Below are 15,686 nucleotides of genomic sequence, written 5' to 3'. Positions count from 1 at the left end.
TGAATATGAATATAGAACTTGAACATTGAAATTAGGAGTCTTGAATCTTAAAGATTAGACCTTTTATTGTTAAAAAGGCCTCACCTTTAATGTGCTCCATAACTTGAAATTGACTCTAGTTTAAGGAAGTGATTACAAATAACCTTAAAGATCATGGAATCTTAAAAATGGGACTTGTATTTGAACATAAAATATGGATGTTCATATGTTCTAGTTTAGAAAAGGAATTGCACTTTTCATAAACATCCTTGAACTTTGTGGAAAGGTTTGGATTTGTAAAACTGTGTGATTGTTGTAAGGAATACTTTTAAGAATAAAAGCATCAACTTACTAATCATTTTTGAAATCAAAGCTTGAATCTTGAATTTTATTATTGTAAAGGTGCTTAGACAATCATTTGGGAAGAATTTCAAGAATGAAATCTCCCCAAAGATGGAACTTTTGACATGCTTTTCCTAGATAGTCATGAGCATGAACTCAAATGACAACATCCTTGGAATTGTACTTAGAAATGTAGAAGAGTATAAAGCATCATAATGATTTGATTAGGGATTCGGAATTACCTATTTAGGATTAGGTTAGCTTTCCGATTAGTGCTCCCAATTGTTTAAATGTTTTTGGATTTAGGATGGAAATTGTAGAATTGAACTTGAATTTTGTATTTGATTTTTGAGGGGAAATTTCGAGATTACGACGATGTATTATCAATCTGCCTCCCCAAATGCTTAGGAACTGAGGGTTTAAATAGGGGATTAAGCAGCTAAAATCCAAAAGCCACTTGCGCCTGACGCTGGTGACGTGGCCCAGAATCCGCCAAAACAAGGACGATGACGCCGTCCTTGATTTTATTTTTTTATTGTTGTACCTTCATACTATTTGTACGAGTTTGGCACGTAGTGTTTGCTTTGGGATTAAGTATGGGTTTGCGTCTAAAAACAAGCCGTTTTTGAATTCGGATTTCGTGTTTGCACTCGGTTTTACGGGACGGGGCCCGGTATACTCGGTTTTGTGGGTCGGCGCACAAATTTGTCTTGCTTAATGTCATATTGACTGGAAAAGGCGTTGTAAAACCAATGGAGAGGTCCATTGGGTGAGATTTTGTTTGGATTTTGAAATTGATTTTTGAAAATTTAATTTTGTACCGGGTTCCGTAATGGAAACGGGCTCGGGAATTGGACTTTGGATTTTAGATTTTGGAATACACTTTAGCAATTGGGACTTCCGCACGGAGTTGCACCAACCACCTAGCAAGGATAATAGTATCGTCATCATCCCATTAGGGGAGACACAAATTAGGTGTCTACACCTCCTGTTCTTGACGGGGAGGGATTTCATCCTCTGGTCTCTGAGGGTGCCTATCCAGTATGAGTTTAACTTTATTAGCAGTTGTATTCGTTTAATTTTTTCGAACGTCTGCTGCTCATGTGTTTCGCTCTCTGACAGGTGCATGTTAGCATGGTTAACAGGATAATGAGAGTGGTTAACCGGTTAAAGGCCGCGTTGGTCACAACTCAAACGTCTCTTTCTTGCCGTAGTCCGGGCTCAACTCAGGTAGTGTGTCTGACTGTTTCATTTTAGCTATCAGTGATTGCACGTATTCTGATGTACTAATTGTACTTTGTAGACTGGAGTGTTGCAGTCCCGTATACAGGAGCCGCTGCAGACCGCTTAGACCGCCATTCCTTTGAGGGTGGTCATGACGTCTCTGGCCCAAATGCTAGGCCTCGTACGTCTGATGCCGGGTCAGGTCAGAGGCCCAGAATCCGGGTCAGGTTGAGCCTAGGAGGATTCATACCGGGTCTTTCGGTGTGCCGGTGTCTTAGATAAGCTTGCACCCTCAGTCGTTTCAGCCATTACAGGCCGGTTGGCAACCACAACCATTATAGCCTGGTTGGCAGCCGCCTCTATTCCAACCTACTAGCACCGGGTCGGTGCTTATACAGTTGACCCAACCACTGCAGCCGTCACCGTGGTCTGCTGGACAGTTGCAGAGTTGGAGGTCTTCCCAGTTCGATGCTCTGTTTAGCAGCGAGGGTACAAGTGGAGGTGCTCCGGACGACGAGGATGATCCTTATCTCCCGGGGTTTAGTAGGTCCCAGCCTTAGACCGTGTACATTTATTCATTTGGACATGTATTTTTCGTATTGGATTCATGTTTGGTCAGACTTTTGTACATATTTAGCACTTTTGTGCCAGTATTTTTATTTTGTCTTTTTATGTATTGAATCCCATTTTGCGAAAAGTAAGTCATTTTTCTCAGCTTTTGCTTTTTTAGAGGTATTGCCTTTCTTGGTGGTATACCGACTTACTTAAACAGAAAAACACATATAGAAATGACACATTTCAAGTTTTAGGGTCAACAACTGCTTTTAGAATCATGGTCGAAGTATACTTTAATTTAGAATCGAATCCAAGTAAAAGTTACAAATTCTGTAAAAAAAAAAAAAGACGAATCCTAACTGTCCCGGAATAGCTGAGTTACATCATAGTTTAAATCTGATTTAAGAAGCGGATTAGAAACCCGAAACTTATAGAATCCGAATATCCTAGTGAGTTTGTGGAAACTGAGAAGCGAGCGCCAGAATATTCTGGTGCTAGGGACTTTAGCGCTTGAAAATTCTAGCGCTGGTATGCAAACTGCTAGAAATTTTTAGCGTTGGTTTCCTTGCTCTGCGGAAATTCGAATTGCACATCTATTTCAAACTATGTCAGATTCTGCTTGACGTATCTATAAATAAAGGCTCACGATGCTCTTAGTCTTCACCCTTGCATTGCTATTGATTTTCTCTGCGTTTTTCCTTTTTATTGTCATCATGCCAACTCACGTCCCTCTGTTTCCCTGAAATATTTTGTTTGCAAGTGGCTTTATCACTTGTCGCGACTGAGAAAAGATTGCCGACAGAATGTGCTTTAGATGCTTTTCTAGGATTACAAGAAATAAAAATTGACTTTAGCCTTATTCATTATGCCCTAAACTTTTGGGATCCCGACCATTATGTGTTTGTTTTTCGTAATAGCGAGATCGTTCCATTGCTTGAAGAATTTGCAGAGATTCTAGGTTATCCTGTTAATGCACTTTTTATCACCCCTAGTACTGGTGAAGAGGGGAGGAAAGTTATGGGGAAATTCCTTGGTTGACCGATAATTAGGTTAATGAAATGTTAGTAGGAGATACTGTAGATTTGTCAATGCTCATTAAATTCTTTAAGATCTCTATTGACAATATAACCAAACAAAAGTGTGACATTAGGGCTCTTTTCTTTTGCATGTTGAGTTGTTCTTTTTTCTGTAACAATGACAATATGTTTGGAGATATGAAACTGATGCCAATCGTCAGTCTGCTGGAAAGTCGGTATTCCATGATGCCAAGGGTTGTGGCCGAGACTATACCTTGTGCGGATGCGCTGAAGAAGGATGCAAAGTCCGAGACTTTTGGTGGTGGCCCCTTTTTTTACTGCGGGTAATCAATCGTATATATATATATATTTTTTAAAAACTATATGTATTTTGTAAACTTCATTACTGAGATCCAGGAATTGTGGCGCATGATTTTTTGTGCTGCAATTTTATGGCGCTTTCCCTTTTGGAACAGATACAACTTTTCTTTGCTTAAGCGCTGGTAAATCCCAGCGCATGGATGGTTAGCGTTAAAATTTTCTAGCATGGATGGTTAGCGTTAAAATTTTCTAGCATGGATGTTGTCTTATTCTTGTTTGCTCGTTTTGTTTGCTTTTTAATTTTGCGATTTATTCACGAGTATTATACGATTGATTCCTATTTCACATTTTCAGATATGGCTTATGGAGCAGCCGAGGCTCTTAGAGGCCCCATCTGATCTTAGGACTTACTCTCCCCGGGCTCTTTGCAGCAGGAAGTATCTGCACCAAGGAGAGAACGAGGTCGAGTGGACCTCTTATTTCATGCATGAACTTTGTTCTATCAAGTGGGTGATTCCATGGTGGGGTCTGCAGTCGATGGTAGGCGGCGGAGAGTGTCTTATTTTAACAAGACTTGTTGGATTGGCTCATCCCACCTGTTTGGTTCTATACCAGGTCATGCGGCAGTTTTCAGATACCACTCCACCGGCTACAACCTTTTTCCCGTGGCACCGCATCCTGGGGTGGGTAGAATATTATGATAGTCTGCCCCCTTGGGATGTTGCCGCGGATAGGAATATTGCTCTGTCTAAAATTTACAAGCTTTGGATGAGTTCGGATGACGTTGTAGAGAGGACTAAGGCTCGTAATGTTGAACTTGTTGAGTTGTTGTGGTCGCGATACAGACCCAAGTTGTGAGGGGGTCGAAAAAGCACGAGGCTAATGCGTGACCTCGTCCCTCGTGGGCGTGACGTTTCTTTTTGTCAAATCAAGTGTATTTGGATTTCCTGTGAGTCTACACCCAATTGACTACTAATATAGGAGTCGCCATTCAGTTTTTAACGACAATGAGAAAAACTGACAAAACCTGGTTATCGTGACATAAAGGGAGTGCAATTATGTTTGACCACGACGGCCATAGGTTCCCTTGTGATCCCTGGTGTGGGGATCGCTCAACGTACACCCGCAGGGTAGAGATTGAGGGTTCGGGGGACTGTAACTACCAAGAGGAGTACTCGCTCTTCGATAACTCCAGAGGCAGGATATCCTTACTAGCTCAGCATAAATAATTGAAGGGACATGCGTTAACTATTAAACTAATCTGAATTGATTTTAACAATATGCAACACATAATACTAGATCGATCGTGATTATCTTGTTTAGCTTGATTTAAGGGACCTAGCATGATAGTTCAATTGTCCCAGATATTATCTTTATTAGGCGTGATAGAACAATCGGATTTAATAGTTTAACAGTTTTATAAAAGGGCGAGGAAAGCGATTAAATCATGCAAAGGGACACATTACGACGCACCCTTGAGAGGTGCGTCACGGTTCTCAGAAAACTAACCACTTTGGCTTTATTTAACGAATCTCAAGTTTCCGGGCATAATTCTTCAGCTACAAGGGACAGGATACGTTCTGTTCGATTTATGGATCGATTGCGACAGAACGCGGGATCAATTTCGTAGCGTGAGGCTTAGGCTTATGGGTTGGAGTCAATACTCAGAATATGAATTGTGTGTATTCCTTTCACGTCGAATTTGGGGCTGTATTTATAGAAAAGAGTTCGGGAAAAGATAGAATTTTAGAGCACTAATCCAAGAAGAATTAGGAGAGAACACGTACCCAGGTATTTTGAAGATTTCGGCGCCCAGAGCCAGGCGTTGAAAATAGGGTCTGGGCCGTATTTCCTTGTCAGATTTGGACTCGTGGAATACGGAGTCTTTGAGACTTATCCGAGTCTTTTAGTGCGTATTAACTTTAGGACGGAATGCGTCTGGGCCCGTTACAAACTCTAGGTTCGTTAGGATTTTAATTAATACGTAACTCTTATTTTTGAATTATACTAGGAACAGGATTCCTCTTGCAAATTATATCGCTTTTAGGATTTATGTTGGAGTGCAACACCTAATTCTGACAGGTTTCTATCTTTTATGTCTTGCCACTTTTAGCAACTACCCGTTACGGCAGTTAGTATTTTTAGCAGGTTTCTATAAATAGCAATTTTGGGTGAAATGAAAAGGGTGATCGAGATTCGTTATTTTATAGGAGATGCGTTGCCAAGTGGAGATTTTATGTTCTCATCATCGAACATTCCCTTTCGGGAATGGGGACAAAAGTAGGTGTCTACAGTTAGCCCCCACTTTGACTGAGTCTCGGGATGAGACGATGGTCAAAGTACTGGACGGAGTGCGTCACACAAGCCATAGTGTATGTGACTTGTTTTGCGAGGGTCTCACGAGCCCCCGAGTGATAACATTTGACTTAAGGGTCATCAGTTGAAGTGTCGACATATCCCTCACGTGTCATTGGGATTTGTCAACTGGTAGTATAGAAACTCCCTCACTTTGTCATTGGAAGTATCTAAAGATGCGTAGAAACTCCCTCACTTTGTCATTGGAAGTAGCTACAGATGTTTTCGAAATCAAAGCTATAAAGTGTAATTAGGCCTGGCCAAGCCCAATCACAAATTAAAAATGTTTTTAAAGATTCTCATTTTCAGGGTTAGCTAAACGAGAAAACCCCCTTGTTTTTATGGGACGTAAAACGAAGGAAAATCCGACACATCGTTCTTTTTTGGAAAAACGGAAAACCAATCCTTTAATTTTTGGAAAAAGGGAAAATCGATCCTTTAATTTTTGGAGAAAGGGAAAACCAGAAAAAGTTATCGCTGCAGCGACTAAGGACATGCGCGGTTAGTGACGCAGACCCCGCCGGCTAAAGATGGCGAACCTGTCCGCTAAGGGTGGACGCCCCGTCCGATAGAAGTGGACGAATCTATTTCGAAATTTGTTTGTGGTTTTTTTGAAAATAAGGACCTACGCGGTTTGTGACGTAGACCCCGCCGGCTGAAGATGGCGAGCCTGTCCGCTAAGGGTGGACACCCCGTCCGATAGGAGTGGACGAATCTATTTTGAAATTTGTTTGTGTTGTTTTGAAAATAAGGACCTACGCGGTTTGTGACGTAGACCCCGCCGGCTGAAGATGGTGAGCCTGTTTTTTTGTTTTGAAGATTTTTTCGAAAACTGAGGACCTGCGCGGCTAGTGACGCAGACCTCGGCCGCTGAAGGTGGGCGAGCCCTGTCCGCTGAGGGTGGACGTCCCTGAATTCGTTTTTTCAATTTGGAACTCGCGTGGTTCGTGACGCGGTTCGTGACGCGATCTTGCCCGCTGAAGATGGGCAAGTTCCTATTTCTTTTGTTCATCGTGATTTCTTTTGAGAATTTCTTTTCTTATTCATTCTCGCAGGAGCGAATTCTTCCGAGGGATGCTCGGATTAGTTGCAACCTGAATGTGGGTTGACAACATGCTTAGACGGACCATTGTCTCGTGGTCATCATCTTTCATGGTTTTGAGCTAGTCTTCACGGCTCAATTTTGCCACTACCTGGGTCCTTGATTAGGGGACTATGGATAAGTATCAACGGCGACCTTTGTCTTGAGGTCGAAATCCGTTTTTTTTTTTAAGATTATCCAAACATGGGACTGTGTAAAGGGTAGTCCGGGAATATGATTTTAACTTCGCACACTTTTCGTTGGAGTATATATCTTCTTTCGAGCCCCCAAGCACTCGTGCTTGATGGTCATTTCTTGCCAAGAGAGGTACGTATTTTATAACGCCCTTTAATCATGTTTGGGATCGTGCTCGTATGTGCGAGCGACCTTTATAGTGGTATGCTATTTTGACGAAGTCGTGGAGTGCGACTTTATTTTCCGGGCGACAAGGTTTATTTTTCAATAATATCAGGTTTAGCTTGGCCCGGATTAATCTTTTGATAAACAAACATTTTTTATTTGAGAAACCAACGACTTAATAATATTTTTTGGTGTTTCGAAGAATGACCTTGATATTTATTTTGCTTATATTTGTTTTGAAAAAATGTACACGTATATTCCTTGAGACGAGTCTAAGTTTCGACAAGTTTTAACATTCATTTTCACTATTTGGGTGCCAAAGGTGCTTTTGGGCTTCATCTTGATTTCAATAGGGCCTCGTGTCTACCAACACGGTTTTAAGTCCTTTCCTGTTCCGCGTTTTGCGAGATCCGGGCCTTGGGCTGCATTTTCGGCGCCCAAGGCTAGGCGTTAATCATTTCGGCGCCTAGTCGTGGGCGCTGAAAGTCTTATCCTGGAGATTTTTGGTTTTCGGATTTCTTAACGCGTTTCCGAATGGGATCAGGATGTCACTTGATGTCTTCAGGTATATATAGGGGTTAGATACGTCCTTCTTTTCCATCACTCTCAATCTTCTTCTCTCTTGTAATTGCTTAGCTTTAATTCTTCCTTGCTTTTGTCATGTTGATTCCTCCCTTCTCCCTCCAACGAGCTGTTAGGCGTTGGCTAAGAGCCCTTACTCCTACAGAAAAGGCTTTGTTGAAAGAATACCACTTAGAGGCACTTTTAGGCTTACAACAAATTAATATTGATTATAACTTTCTGTATGCAGCCCCGAGCTTTTGGGATTCTGATCACCATGTTTTTGTCTTTCGGGGCAATGAAATATGTCCTTTGCCAGATGAATTTGCTGCGATCCTTGGTTATCTTATTAATGCTACTCCTGCCACCCCTGGCACCATTGAAGAGGGTAAAATAACCATAGGGGGTTTCCTAGGACTAGATGCTAACATGCTCGCTGAGATTGTTGTGGGTGATGAGGTTAATTTGGCAAAGCTTGTAAAACATAACTTTAGACCTAGTAAAAATATGACCGAACAGAAATTGAACATTCGAGCCCTTGTATTTTGCTTGTTGAATCATTATTTGCTGTCGAATAACAATGGCGAGTTCGGTGACATAAGGTTGATCCCCTTGATTAGCCAGATGGAAAGTTGCTATTCTATTATGCCGTTGGTTGTTGCCGAAACTTTGTTGAGTGCGGATGAGTTGAAGAAGAATGCCAAATCTGAATATTTTAAGGGGAGCCCCCTATTGCTGCAGGTAATCGATCTTTCTTTTGCGCACACATATTTTTTTTTTATTTTTTCGTCCGTCCTGCCTGGGGCTGATTTTCAGCGCCCAGGGCTGGGCGTTAGAATTTTTGGCGCCTGGTCCTGGGCGTTGAAACTGCGCCCTAGGTTTCGTTTGTTTATTTATTATTTTTTTTGATCTGATCGTACCCGTTCTTTCTGCAGATTTGGCTCATGGAACGACTTAGGCTTTTAGAAACTCCTGCCGATCCTAAACATTATCGCCCTATAGCCTTGGGTAATCGAAAGTATTTTCATCCAGGCCAGGACGAGGCCGAGTGAGCTTCCCTTTTTACTCATGGTATCTGTTCTATTGAGTGGGTGGTACCGTGGTGGGGTTTGACTACTATGACGGGGGGTTCTGATGTGTCAGTTTATGTTTCTTTGTTGGGGCTATCTCGGCCCATTTATATCTTTCCTTACCGAGTCATGCGTCAATACGGCTTAAGGCAGACTATCCCCTTTTCTGATACAGTACCACCTAAAGTAGCGGCCTTTTCACAAGCACGGGTCCAAGCATGGGCTAAGTATTACGATGGTCTCCCGCGTTGTGTTGTGGCTACAAATGGCTTTGTAGGTCTTTTCGAAAACTACAAGTTGTGGATGAGTTCCGATGATAAAGATGTGAGGACCGAGGCTCGAAATGGTGAGCCGGCTGAGCTTTTGATACCTCGTATTCGGGTTAGGTATGAGGGCCGTGATTCTGCCAATCCTCCCACCCATGGTATTAAGAATGTGAAAGCTCGTCCTGATCGAAAGCGAAAGGAAATTCCTCCCCGTTCCAGTTCTAGGCCTAAGAAGATGCCTAACATGAAGGGGCCTGCCGTTGCTAAAAGAAATGCAAGCTCTCGCGGAGATCGTTGCCGGAACAATGTATGGGTTAGGAAAGCTCAGCCGCTAGTAGAACCAGTGACTAATCCAGTTGATGTTGATAATCCTTCCCCCACCATTGTTTGTGCCCTTGAGGCTGAGCGGGCTGTAACTGTTCAAACTGAGAATGTTTCTTAGGCCTTGGCATCTTTGGAAGTTAGTGTCCAGGAGCCGGTTCTTATGGAGATTGATATAGGGGCCGCGCAGAAGCCTGTGGGGGTGGACCCTGCGAACATTGCCCTCTACAAGACTTTATTTGATGATCCGGAAGAACTAGAGTAGTGTAGTTCCTGCTAGGGTGTAGGTGCCCTTTATTTATTTCAGTTGTGTTTGTTTTTCATTCCTTAGCACTTTTGTTTTCCTTCTTATCATAAAGGCGTATTTTATTTTTACTTTCATTTTTTGCTTCTCCTTTTTTTTCATTTTTTATATATTTGCTCATGTCTAACACCTTTGCACAACGTATATATATTTTACTTGATTGGACCGAATCCATAATAGGATTGCCTACGTATCTTTGTTAAATAATTTTAACTTTGAATCAGGTCGCGCGTAGTTCTAGCTAGAATAAGTGCTAGGATGCCGAATTTAATAGATATGCTCTGAGGTGGAAACATATTATTTGATCGGTGAAATGAGTGAAGTTTTATCATTATTTTAATCTGCTGTTTTTGCCATAAGCCGTGTATCTGCACATAAAAATGAAATTCCATGTGTTTTTTTGTTTTGTTTTTTTTTTTGTACGGCTATTTTTTGGTATGCATATCTGAATACGTGTTGTACCCCCCAAGTGTTCGTTATTTTTCCGTTATGTGCGGATAAAATGACGAGCATTTCTGGGCAAAAATTGGCAGGCGGAGAGTTTCAACGCCCAGACTGGGGCGTCAAAGATTTCGGCGCCCAGCCCTGGGCGTTGAAAATGATTTCTGGGCGGTCTTTTTTCGACGCTTTGCTTCACATGTTCTTGCATTTATTTTTTTTATTTTTTTTTGTTTTACTTTTTTACTCGTATTCAAATCAATTTTGACGCTATTTCGGATGCTTTTTTGACTGTTAGCGTGAGACGCATTTTTGTCCGGATTAATTTTTTCTATTCATGACTCGAAACGGTTTTAAGGATGGGGTTAGTGTGCGGCAGATATGAAGATCTTTGTGTAGGCTTTTGAGTGGGCCGAGGTGCGCGTTGACGTGGGGGGCGGTGTTTATTATTTTATGAATTTTTTTTTAGCAACATTTGCATTTTTGGGTTTGATTTCCTTTTTGATTTCTTTGGGTTGCATGGGTTAGACCCTTATGTTTTGGCAATATGATAGTGTGGTTCATTTTGGGATTTATTTTTTAATTTCAATGTCACGATTCAAGACCGAGTGGGCCTTGTTTATTGGGCCTAGAGTGGGCCGCTTCTTTGTTTTTGTATTTGCAAGTACGTTTAGTGCTTATTTAGTGTTAGAATAAAAGTTTTTAGGAGAAATCTTACGCCTTTATTAATTTGGAAAGTAAGGAAAACACACTGAAATAAAATTTGCCTATATTCTAAGGGGTCTTAGGACCATCTAAAGCCTTTTATTTTTTTCTATCAATCTAAAGAACTACTAGGCGTTTTTCTTTACTAAGGTGCTCTCTATGGCTCAAGCCTTGGGTTTAGTCTCGTAAAACTTTGGTCCTTCGCCGGTACTCATCTTGAATTCTATTCCCTTTGTGTTGACCCACTGACATGTCTTCACCCATCCGTTCTCGACCTCTTCTAGTGTTGATGCCGGAGAGATTACCCGGGTTGGATCGAAACCTTCATCTTGTAAAGCTAGGGTAGTCATCACAGTCTCGTCCTCCATAGGCCTCGATTCGTTAAACAATGTCCATAGAGCCTGGTTGTCCAATATTTCAGCTGTTTTGGTCTTGGTGAGGTGAGGTGCCTCATCCAAGGTATGGCAGTCATGGAAAATTTCAAATCCGGGTTTTAGCAAGCCATCCTGAACGAAGGGTTCAGGGAAATCACAGCATGGGAGTTCTTCTCCTTTCCGAACGAATATTCCGTTAAGAGTTCTTTGATACGGGGGAAGAAGGGTAGTTTGTTTGGCCTTAGTTGGGTTAAGGCGTAGCCCAGACAAGCGGTCAGCAATATCTTCCTCTGTTGGTTCATAGCCTAGGCCAAAGGGAGTAGATTTGTTGGGTAGAGGATGGAACGTGCATTCTTTCTTCCTTATGCCGAATGGGGTTCCTGGGAAATAACCTTGAGCTAACAGCATTTTAGGGATGATTCGGGATGCGTGTGGGTCTAGGAATGCTGGATCATAGTCCTCGATGAATTGGATGGCTTCATCCATTTGAAAACCGTAAAGGTCGTCTGCAGTTTCGGCCGTTCCAACCATGGTACAACTGATGTCGAGAGGAGGGGCGCGGATTTCCAGAATTACCCCGTTATGGTTAAGTTTAACCATTTGGTGCAAGGTAGAAGCCACACCTCCTAAGTCATGGAGCCAATGTCGCCCCAAGAGGAGGTTGAAAGTGGGCTTGATGTCGATTATATGAAACTCCGTGGTTCGTGCCACAGGCCCGGTTTGTATTGTAAGGTTGATTTTTCCCAACACAGGCCTTCGAGAGTTATCATAAGCTCGTACTCCTTGCGTGGAGGTTTGGAAGTCATCGTTTCCTAGCCCCAAGCAATGGGCGGTTCGCAATGGGCAAACGTTAACTGCCGAACCGTTATCTACGAGTGCTAGGGGGATGTTTTGTCCTTTGCATCCAACCACTAGATAGAGGGCTTTATTGTGGGCGCCTCCTTCCTTGGGCAAGTCTTTGTCAGTAAAAACAATTGCTTTTTCCCCATCATCTCTTGTGACGTGGTTAACCAATGAGTCAGGTGTGATATCCGTAGGTACTAAGATGAGGTCAAGTGAGCGAATAAGTTTTTCGCGATGCTCCTTTGAAGTACACATGAGATCCCAGATGGTAATCTCGGCCTTAGTTATTTTTAGTTGCTTCAAGAGAGGATTTTCAATGACTTCTGCGACGGTGGTGTGCCGTCCATTCTCAGGAGTATGTCTGACTGGGATGTCGTCCATGGGAGGTGGGCGAATATCCGGTTGGTATATCCTTCCGGATCGGGTGAGATTGTCGACTTCGGGTTCCTGAGGGGTGGTGTCAATGAGAGCATACCCGGGCCAAGTTTCGGTAAAGAGGTCCTGGCCCGATACTTAAGATAGGTAGATATCTTAAGCATCATCGTCCCACACACCGCACACTTCTCTCTCGATTCGATCCATAGGGACCATGGCGAGTGGTGCACCTTGGGGCGTAATGTACACCGTGGGGTCGAAGTTCTTATTTTTTGGTTGGTCGAGAGAGATGTGACAAGAGCCGAGTGGGCTCTTGTTGTTGTTGGGTTTGCCAACGTTAGGGAGAGGTATTACTTCATCCTCTATCATGTCCTGGATTGTGTTTTTTAGATTCCAGCAGTTTTGAGTGTCATGCCCGTTTCCTCGATGGAATTTGCAGTAAGTACCTTCGACCCAATATTTACTTTTGACAGGAGGGTCACGGGTGGGGCCTATAGGCCTCAACTTTCCTTGATTAGTTAGTCTTTCGAGGGCTTGTACCAAAGTCGACCCGAGTGGGGAAAACTTTCGGTCTCGGACCCATCTTCCAGGGCTTCTCCGGGCGGGGGTCTCCTCTACGGCATGGACTTCTTGGGCTTGGGGTGTGTGGCCCCTGTTGTAGGTGTTACTTTTGTATGCGGTCTTGCTTTGTATTGTTTTCGCGAGATCATCCTCAATTTTTATTCCCACATCATAAACTCTTTTGAAAGTATCAAGGCCCAGGTACCTAAGGTGTTGTCTGTAAGCTGGGTCCAGGTTGTCAATGAATTTTTGGACCAATTCTGTTTCGGGAGGCCTATTTATTAGTTGGGCCGCTTGGTCCCTCCATCTAGCAAAGTAGGTTGTGAAACCTTCATTTTTCTTTTGGAAGAGGACTTCCAGCTCGCGCTTGGTGACTTGAAAATCCATGTTCGACGAGTATTGCTTGATGAAGACATTGACAAAGTCCTCCCAAGTGGGGAAGAGCTTAGGGTCTGGTGGTAGTACCATTTGAGCAGCACAGGTTCCAAGGACAAAGGAAAGGCAGGTAAATACATGGACTTGTCCACGCCTTCCAAGTTCATGGCATTCACGAAGCTCAAGAGATGATCACGGGGGCTTTGAATTTCGGTAAGTCAGATGAACTAAACGTTTCTGGTAGTTTGCCAGGAAAAGGTTCAGGATCGAGGGAGAAGTACTTGCTCCCCATGGTTTGCTGTAGAACCATTTTTTCAATCCTCTTTTCGTTATCGAGGTCGTTTTTGGCTTGCGGAGCTGCTAAGGCTTCGTTTTCCATTTTCAGTTGGCTCATGAGTTGGGTCATTTGGACCATCCGGTCTCGTAATTCTTCGATGGACATGTTTGGGGGTGAATCGAGGTTGGGGAAGCGGAGATCCTTGAAAGGGGGAATGACGGATGGAGCTTGGAGTTACTAAACCTTGCGTTGGTGATGTATCTTCGAGACACACTAACCTTTGATTTTCAGATCGGCACAAAGTGGCAGGACCAGCCCTATGCATAAGATAAGCTAAAGTTTAGGCCCCAAAGTTTTAAGCATTATTAGTCTAGACTTTTGACTCTCTCTATCGGGTTTTTTTTTTATTCTCTCCTTTATTGGTACACTTTTTGGTTTTTTCCTTGTTCATTCTTTGGATTTTCGAAACACTTGCCCGTGTGACATTCATAGTTATTAGCATGCTCGTTTTTGGTGCCGAACATTGTCGTCGTAGGAGGCCTAACAACGACACGAAGAGTTATTTATTACTATTTTTTTAGTCGCTTTTAGAATCGAGTGCCTTTTCATACGCCCTCGCAGCAATTTTTTTTTTTACGAAAAGTTTTTTTTTGCTACGTATTTTTTTATGCGCGGGCACCGAGGCTGTTGTGCCTGACCAAAAGGCCAGGCAGCAACTTCAGCGCCCAGCAAGGGGCGTGAGAAATATTGGCGTCCAGCCAGGGGCGTTGAAAACGCGTCCCTGGCTGGTCCTCGTCTTTCGTTTGCGTATATCTTTTCGTTTATGCGACTTTGATTTTGCGTGCTTGCCTAATAACGTCCTTTACGCGTTGTGCAGCGTTTGTGGGATTCGTTACGGGCCATCCCGAGCGTCGCTTATTTTTGTGGCGATTGTTCGGGTTTGCGGAACACGTATTTTGGTATAACTCTTTGGCCAATTGGTTTATGAATGTTTGGGCAATTTTTAAGGTCGTTGGTTTTCTAGCATTATTTGTCACACACAATCACATAATTCGCTACACATAACTAACATTACATCATGAGGCAAAATAATAATATGTCATGTAGTTTATGATAGGCTTTTGTGGGTACTATTTGCGCCGGCTTGGTACCGCTTCTATCGCAGATCCAACACATGCCCCGGTCGAGGTAGTGCCTTCAACAGACGAATTTCGCCCAAGAGGCCAATCACGATGTAAGCCAAGGGGGCATGCACCAATGAGAGGGACCTAGTGGGCGAGCGATTGGGTTTGGGACGGGTGTACTACTAGCGAAAAGTGTCGAGTGGAAAACATTCGAAGCGTATGCAACCCCCGGTTGGCGATGGGTATCCTTAGTCCCAACTCCCGAGATGAAACATCCAAGGGAGCCAAGATTCGTTATGCGGTTCTGTCCGTTCACATTAATATGTTGATTTTCAAGTCGTCCTAACTTGATGGGGAAATAAACGCGGGGTAGGATCGTTTCACCCTTCGGCTATTTTGATTACCTACGAGCACGAGTATTTCCTTCACTATCCCCAGTGGAGTCGCCACTGCGAGGGGGTCGAAAAAGCACGAGGCTAATGCGTGACCTCGTCCCTCGTGGGCGTGACGTTTCTTTTTGTCAAATCAAGTGTATTTGGATTTCCTGTGAGTTTACACCCAATTGACTACTAATATAGGAGTCGCCATTCAGTTTTTAACGACAATGAGAAAAACTGACAAAAACCGGTTATCGTGACATAAAGGGAGTGCAATTATGTTTGACCACGACGGCCATAGGTTCCCTTGTGATCCCTGGTGTGGGGATCGCTCAACGTACACCCGCAGGGTAGAGATTGAGGGTTCGGGGGACTGTAACTACCGAGAGGAGTACTCGCTCTTCGATAACTCCAGAGGCAGGATATCCTTACTAGCTCAGTATAAATAATTGAAGGGACATGCGTTAACTATTAAACTAATC

The sequence above is a fragment of the Spinacia oleracea genome, chromosome 4 (genome assembly GCF_020520425.1).
Source record: "Spinacia oleracea cultivar Varoflay chromosome 4, BTI_SOV_V1, whole genome shotgun sequence".
Taxonomy (NCBI): domain Eukaryota; kingdom Viridiplantae; phylum Streptophyta; class Magnoliopsida; order Caryophyllales; family Amaranthaceae; genus Spinacia; species Spinacia oleracea.
Note: the sequence above shows the minus strand (reverse complement) of the source record.